General features: G+C 42.9%; 1 pseudogene; it reads right to left on the bottom strand.

The window, feature by feature from the left end:
- Positions 1 to 4,839: 4,839 nt before the first annotated feature.
- Positions 4,840 to 5,445, bottom strand: LOC101359764 (60S ribosomal protein L9 pseudogene; annotated as a pseudogene).
- Between the last annotated feature and the right edge of the window lie 2,449 nt (positions 5,446 to 7,894).

The following is a 7,894-nucleotide window of genomic DNA, read 5'->3' on the forward strand; positions in this document are numbered from 1 at the left end:
ACAAAAGCGATCCATCGCACCTCGCAGTGTTTTGGGTTCTAACCATATTAACAGATGTAGTGGTATCTCATTGTTGTTTTAATTTTTGACTCTCTGCTGCAATAATGATCTTGAGCATTTTTCTGTATGCTTATTTGCCATCTGTATATCTTTTTTGGTGAGGTTCTGATTCAGATATTTTGCCCATGTTGTAATTTGGGTTTTTTGTTTTCTTATTGTTGAGTTTTAAAAGCTCTTTGTATATTTTGGATACGAGTCCTTTATCAGATGGATTTTGCAAATAGTTTCTATTCTATGGCTTGTCCTTTCATTCTCTTAAGTCTTTCTAGAAAAGTTTTTAATTTTAATGAAGACTAACATCAATGTTTTCTTTCATGAGTTGTGCTTTTGGTGTTGTATCTAAAAAGTCATCACCAAACCCAAGTCACCTAGATTTTCTCATATGTTATCATCTTGAAGTTGTCAAGTTTTGCATCATACTTTTAGGTTTATGACACATTTTGAGTTAGTATTTGTGAAAGATGTAAGCTCTGTGTCTAGATTCAGTTTTTTACTTGTGGACGTCCATTTGTTTCAGCACCATTTGTTGAAAAAATACTATCCTTTCACTGTTGAATTGCCTTTGCTTCTTTATCAAAGATCAATTGACTATATTTGTATGGATCTATTTCTGGGCTCTCTATTCTATACCACTGATCTATTTGTCTATTCTTCTCTAATACTATTAATCTCATTTTAAAATGAGGAATGTGGGGTTCAAAGAGATTAAGTAAGCTGGGATTCACACCTAGGTCTGCCAGACCTCAGAGTCTATGTTCCTTCCAATAAACCACATTGTGCTTTATATTTGTGGTGGGTAAATCACATTGCAATGGGTTTACCTTTTGGCTGGGCCACTTGACAATGGATCTTGGGTTCCTTGTAGGCAGGATCCATGTCTTGGGCATCTTTGTATTCCCAACACCTAGCACAATAAATGGCATCTAGTAAGCCCTCAATAAATGTTGGGTGAAATATGAATTAATAAAGAAAAGAAGGAAGGGAGAGAAACAGAGATGGAGGGAGCTCAATCAAGCAACAGTGGTACACATGTCCTTGAGTCATTCCTGAGACCTTGTATTATACCATACATCATCCTTTAGAGAATGTCTTAACAAATGTTAAATCCTTCGTATCCCATTGGAATCCTGTAAAAAGGACATTAGTATCTGTGATGGTTAAGATTGTGTGTCACCTTGGCTGGGCCACGATTCTCAGTGTTTATATGTGATCACCCCCATGATGGGATCTGCTGTGAGTAGCCAATCAGGTGAAAAGGATTTTCCTTGGGAGTGTAGCCTGCACCCAAATAGAAGAGAACGTTCTGACTTTTGCCTGCTCTGGATCCTGCAGTTGGCTCCTGTTTGTCTGACCTCCAGTTCTTGGGACTTCAGCTAGCAGCTTACTTGCTGATCTTGGGATTCATTGATCTTCACAGCCTGTGAGCAAGAGCCCTGCTCTCCGACCTGCCGACCTTGGGTTTGCCAGCCCTCACGTCTATGTGAATCAGGAGAAGCCTCTATCCACGGACTTAGGACATACCAGCCCCTACAAATGCATGAGCCGTTTCCTTGATATAAATCTCTACATACATATATTTATATGCTTTACTGGTTTTGCTTCTCTAGAGAACCCAGCCTAAGATAGTATCCCTGTTTTAAAGATACCACCACCCCTCTGTCAGTGTATTGTACTGTACTGTGGTGGCTTGTGTGTTGCTATGATGCTAGAAGCTATGCTATCAGTACTTCAAATGCCAGCAAGGTCACCCGTGGTGGACAGGTTTCAGCAGAGCCTCCAGACTAAGAAAGACTATGAAGAAAGGCCTGGCAATCTACTTCCAAAAATTAGCCAATGAAAACCTTACGGATCCCAACAGAATATTGTCCAATATAGTACTAGAGGATGAGCCCCTTAGGTTGGAAGGCACTACACAATAGCTGCAACAATGGACTCAAACATACCCACAATCATGGAAATGGCATATGACTGGGCAACACTTCATTCTGTTATACGTAAGGTCACCAGGAGTCAGAGCCAACTCGACAGCTACTAACAACAACATTTTAAAGAAAATAGAGGCAGAAAATGGTTATGGTTAGTCAATTGCTTGATTTCTTATCTTTTTTATATATTCTATTCTATATGTGTTTGAATGTAGTAAACCACTTCCAACTCATCTATGACAATTGATAGTATATCAATCAGTTAACAAAGTTTTGTTGCTCAGGTTGTTTTTACCCCAAATTACCTCCTTGAGAGAGGGGGCAGAGAACTGAAATTCTTATTGGCTGATTCTCCCTAATAAATAAAAATGCAAACATTTGTAATGTACTCACCGCAGAGTCTAGCTTATGGGAGGGCTTGAAGATCTTTTTTTTTTTTAAAGCACATGTATGAAATCGAGGAGGCATATGGGAAAGTTGTGGGGACTTAACTCACCCAGGGTGGCCTGGAGGGCAGCTGGCCAAGGTAGCAACAACAGCAACAAAAAATGAATTTAATGAAAAAGAATCATTCTCTGGTGAGCATACGCCATGTGACTGCAGCTCTCACTGGCTGGGAGACCAACAGTGGCTTCTACCTGGACCAAGAAACAGAGCCCAGGATACCTGCTCTAATCCCGCCCAGCAACACCACTGAGATGCAGGCAACTGTTTAGAGCTCAGTTGCTAGAAAAGAGTGAAAGAACAGGACTCAGGTTTGCATTCCACTGTCAGAGCCATAAGGTCCCGGAGGGGTGCAAATGATTTGTCCTCAATTACTAACCTAAAGGTTGGCAGTTCAAACCCACCCGGTAGTACCCTGGAAGAAACGACTGTCAGTCTTCTTTCATATATATTACAGCCAAGAAAACCGTATGGAGCACAGTTCTAGTCTGTCACACATGGGGTCGCCATGAGCCGAAATCAACTTGATAGCAATGGGTTTTTTTGTTGTTGTTTGGTTGGTTGGTTGGGTTCCTAACCTCCAGACCACCAGGAACACTCTGAGTAGTTTCTTCCCAAGGATTCCATACCTCAAATGTTTTCTTCTACTAAACTGCTTTTTTTTTAAATTGTGCTTTAGATGAAGGTTTACTGAGCAAATTAGTTTCTGTTTAAACAATACACATATTGTTTTGTGACCTCGGTTAACAATCGCACGACGTGTCAATACTCTCCCCTTCTCGACCTTGGGTTCCCCATTCCCAGCTTTCCTGTCCCCTCCTGACTTCTCGTCCTTGCCCCTGGGCTGGTGTGCCCATTTAGTCTCATTTTGTTTTATAGGCCTGTCTACACTTTGGCTGAAGGGTGAACCTCAGGAGTGACATCAGTACTGAGTTAGAAGAGAGTCCAGGGGCCATACACTTGGGGTTTCTCCAGTCTCTGTCAGACCAGTAAGTCTGGTCTTTTTTTGTGAGTCAGAATTTTGATCTACATTTTTCTCCAGCTCTCTCTGGGACTCTCTGTTGTGATCCCTGTCAGAGCAGTCAGTGGTGGTAGCTGGGCACCATCTAGTTGTACTGGACTCAGTCTGGTGGAGGTGTGGTAGCTGTGGTCCATTAGTCCTTTGGAATAATCTTTCCCTTGTATCCTGTTTTCTTCATTCTCCTTTGCTCCCGAAGGGGTGAGACCAGTGGAGTATCTTCAATGGCCACTCACAAGCTCTTAAGACCCCAGACACTACTCACGGAAGTAGAATGTAGAACATTTTCTTTATAAACTGTGTTATGCCGATTCAGCTAGATGTCCCTCGAGACCATGGTAAACTGCTCTTATTAAGTAATCACTTGTTTCCTCTCTATCCACTGCCTCCTGCCACCAACTTTTTTAAAGGATCAAATTTCTGACCAGCACGAGTTAAGGAATACTAATATGCTGAGTACATACAACTTCAGACCAAAAAAAATTAGAGAACCAACGCCCCACCTCCTTTGACCCTTTTCCTTTTTTCCTAACTCCTACTTGTCCTCAAGATTCGGTTCCTCTGAGACAGCTCACCCTGATTTCCTTCTTGAACTCCGTCTTAGTTATTTAGTGCTGTTATAACAGAAATACCACAAGTGGGTGGCTTTAACAAACAAATTTGTTTTCTCACAGTTTAGGAGGCTAGAAGTCTGAATATAAGGGTGCTGGCTCTAGGGGAAGGCTTTCTCTCTCTGTCATCTCTGGAGGAAGGTCTTTGTCTCTTTGAGCTTCTGCTCCTGGGCGATCTGCATGTGGCTTGACATCTCTCTTCCCCATCTCTGCTTGCTAGCTTGCATTTAATCTCTTTTATATCTCAAAAGAGATTGACTCAGGATACACCCTACACTCATCTTGCCTCATTAACATAACAAAGACAAGCCATTCCCAAATGGGATTGTAACCACAGGCATGTTGTTGTTAGGTCCTGTCTAGCTGGTTCCGATTCATAGCAACCCTATGTACAACAGAACGAAACACAGCCCAGTCCTGCAGCTTTACAGCCTTGGAAACCCTGTGGGGCAGTTTTGCTCTGTACTATAAAGTCACTGTGAATCAGAATCCATTCAAGGGCAACGGGTTTGGTTTGGTTTTGGTGCTCCTGGTAGCAGGTAAGACTCAACTGGGACTACAAGTGGGCAGCACAGCCCATATCCTTTCTAAACGTAAAAGTCCCCAGTTTGCTACCTCTGCCCCTCCGTGAACTATTAATAAAGCCTTCCCGGCTGCATGTTAAGCCCATTGTGAGCATGCCTGCTCCTTTTTTTTTTTTTTTTTGAATAAATGAATTTTATTGCATCTTAGAAATACCACCCATAAGTCTTAGGAATCATCCGGCCTTGTTTCTGTAGCTGGCCAACTCTTAAATCTTACTCATCAGCCTGCTGAACAGTTCCTTTTTCAGAGACATACATACCATCCAAAAATTTTCGGATATCCTTGTTTTTGACTGTCGTCGCTTGCTGAATTAAAGCAGCTGAATTTGATACAAGTTCAATGTCATTTCCTTCAAGAATTAACTCATCTTTCTGGGCTTGAGATACGGAACAAGCAACACCTGGCCTCATCCGAACCCTACAGATATATTTTTCACCCAAGAAGTTTCAGATTTCAACAAGTGACCCACTCTCCCGAATAACAACGTTGATGGGGAAGTGAGCATACACAGACCTCATCTTGTAATGGAAGCCCAGTGTAACACCCTTGATCGTGTTCTGTACATGACTACAGATAGTGTGAACTGTAGCCCGTTCCTTTCTATTTCGCCACCATTTGTCAACGCAAAGCCTCTTTTTCTTTCCAAGGAGACTGAGTTCTACATTGATGTGATTGAAGTCCCTCCGCAAGGTTCCTCTGGGGCCCTTCACAATAACTGTGCGTCCCTTCAGAGTGATGTCAACATTTTCTGGAATGTCGACAGTCTGGTTGGTGAGAATGGTCTTCATTCTCACAGTAGATGAGGCAAAGAGAGAGCGTCTTTTGTGATCACGTGTTTGTAGCCCGTAGGGGGCCTGCGTATTGCCCATGCCTGCTCCTTTTGAAGCAGCCAGGTGAGACCTGAACACAGAGAGAAACAGGAGCCTGGCCAGAGGGAGGAGACGCTTTAGCTCAGGCTGACGAGAAACCACAGCTTTAGCAAACGTCATCTCTCTTTTTCCAACCTCTTCTGTGTCCCAGCCTTTCTCCATAAATATTTGGAATGAAATCCATCCTTGCCTCTGAAACATCAGGTTTCATTGTCTTTATAGATAAAACGGGGGGGAGGGGTCGTTGGAAGAGAGTTGTGCCAGAGTAATAAGTATAGAATAGACACTCAATGCATCCTTGGCCGACACACCAGAGACGCGGCAATCTCTGGGACCTGCGGCCGAGTCATTAATTTGCTAGCTCACCTCTAGAGAAAACCTACCAGCTTTGATGATCTCATTGACTTCCGTAGACAGACTTGGTCTTCTCTCAATGCACGAGTTAATGGATTTTACAATGACTTATTTCTGCCTTATTTTCAAATCATATTCGAGTTTCAAAGTTGGAGTTTCGTGATTGAAAGACCCATAACATCAATATTTCGCTTCCACGGACATTTTAATTTTAAACAAATAGTGCCAAGAACCGTGTCCTCTCATACACAGTGTATTTGCTTGTTCCAGTGTGTGAATTTGCTTCAGTACTTTCATCCCAGAGGAATTGCAAAGATTCATTGTTATCGCTAAACTCTGAAAAAGTAAAAGCATTACACTGGTATTGGGCATCGTGTCTTTTTGAGCTATGTAGTTCAGAGAACCCCCAGAAGGATCGATTCATTCCCCTTTTCTTATAGAAGGATGCCGTGGACAAAGCAAGGTTTGAATCAGACTGCCCAGGTTCAAATCCCTGCCCTTCACTTACTAGGGTGTGTCTTTGGGCAAGTTATTTAAGCTTTCTGAACCTCCATTTTTCCATCTGCAAGATGGAGACAATAATACCAGTAAAGTTAAGCGCTCGGCCGCTAACTGAAAGGTTGGTGGTTTCAACCTACCCAGCAGCTCTTCGGGAGAAAGACCTGGAGATCTGCTTGCATGAGGACTACAGCCAAGAAAAGCCTATGACAGTTCTCCTCTGTCACATGGGGCCACTGTGAATGGAAATCGACTCAATGGTACCCAGCAACAACCACAAAGGACTGCCAAGGATTAAACGCGATTGTTGAAAGCAGTGATTCTCAAAGTGGGCGACCCCCTCCCACCATCACCACCAAAAGCATCGATATTACCTGAGAGCTTGTTAAAATGCAAATTCTCAGGCCCCATTCCAGACTTACAGAATCAGAACTCTGGGGGACGGAGAGGGAGACAGCAATCTGCATTTTAACAAGCCCTCCTGGTGATTCTGATGCCTGCTCAAGGTTGAGAACTTCTGGTTTAAAGCACGTAGCATTAGCAAGCGCTCAATAGTTCCTTCTTCTTCCCTTCTATTTAAACAACACCAACAATTCCTTGCATCTAATGACTTACATGTGACATAAGCCAGTGATTTCTGCCTACTTGCTCTGTTGTAGCTTAAACAAACTCTAGACCTAGATAGCCCTTCAGAGATGAATACCCACAGGCCAAACACCTCCTGTAATTCATCTTCCACGAAGCGCATTGAAGGGAAGGTGGGCAGTGACAAAATCATTTTAATTCTCCTGGAATCCACATTTCTGGCTTCCATAGAAGTTGGGGTAACCCACACAGGCCATTGCCCTTAGGTGTCCCTTTTTTAAAAAAAAAAAAATTTTTTTATTGTTGTAGTTTAAATGAAGTTTACATTTCAAGTTAGTCTCTCATACAAAAATTTATATGTACATTGTTATGTGACCCTAATTGTTCTCCCCATACTGTGACAGCACACTCCTCCTTTCCACCCCTGATTCCCCATGTCCATTCAACCAGCTCCTAACCCTCTCTGGCTTCCCATCTCACCTCTGGACAGAAGCTGCCCGTTTAGCCTTTTGTATCTACTTGAGCTAAGAGGCACACTCCTCATGAGTATCACTTTATGTCCCACAGTCCAGTCCAATCCCTGTCTGAAGAGTTGGCCTCAGAAATTGTTTTAGTTCTGGGCTGATATAGAATCCAGGGGCCATGCTTGCTGGGGTTCCTCCAGTCTCAGTCAGACCATTAAGTCTGGTCTTTTTACTAGAATTTGAGTTCTGCACCCCACTTTTCTCCTGCTCTATCAGGGACTCTCTGTTGTGTTCCCTGTCAGGGCAGTCATTGGTGGTAGCCGGGCACCATCTAGTTCTTCTGGTCTCAGGATGATAGAGTCTCTGGTTTACGAGGCCCTTTCTGTCTCTTGGGCTAATACTTTCCTTGTGTCTTTGGTGTTCTTCATTCTCCTTTACTCCAGGTGGTTGGGACCAATTGATGCATCTTAGATGGCCGCTT

The sequence above is a fragment of the Trichechus manatus genome, unplaced genomic scaffold (assembly GCF_000243295.1).
Source record: "Trichechus manatus latirostris isolate Lorelei unplaced genomic scaffold, TriManLat1.0 scaffold00213, whole genome shotgun sequence".
Taxonomy (NCBI): Eukaryota; Metazoa; Chordata; class Mammalia; order Sirenia; family Trichechidae; genus Trichechus; species Trichechus manatus.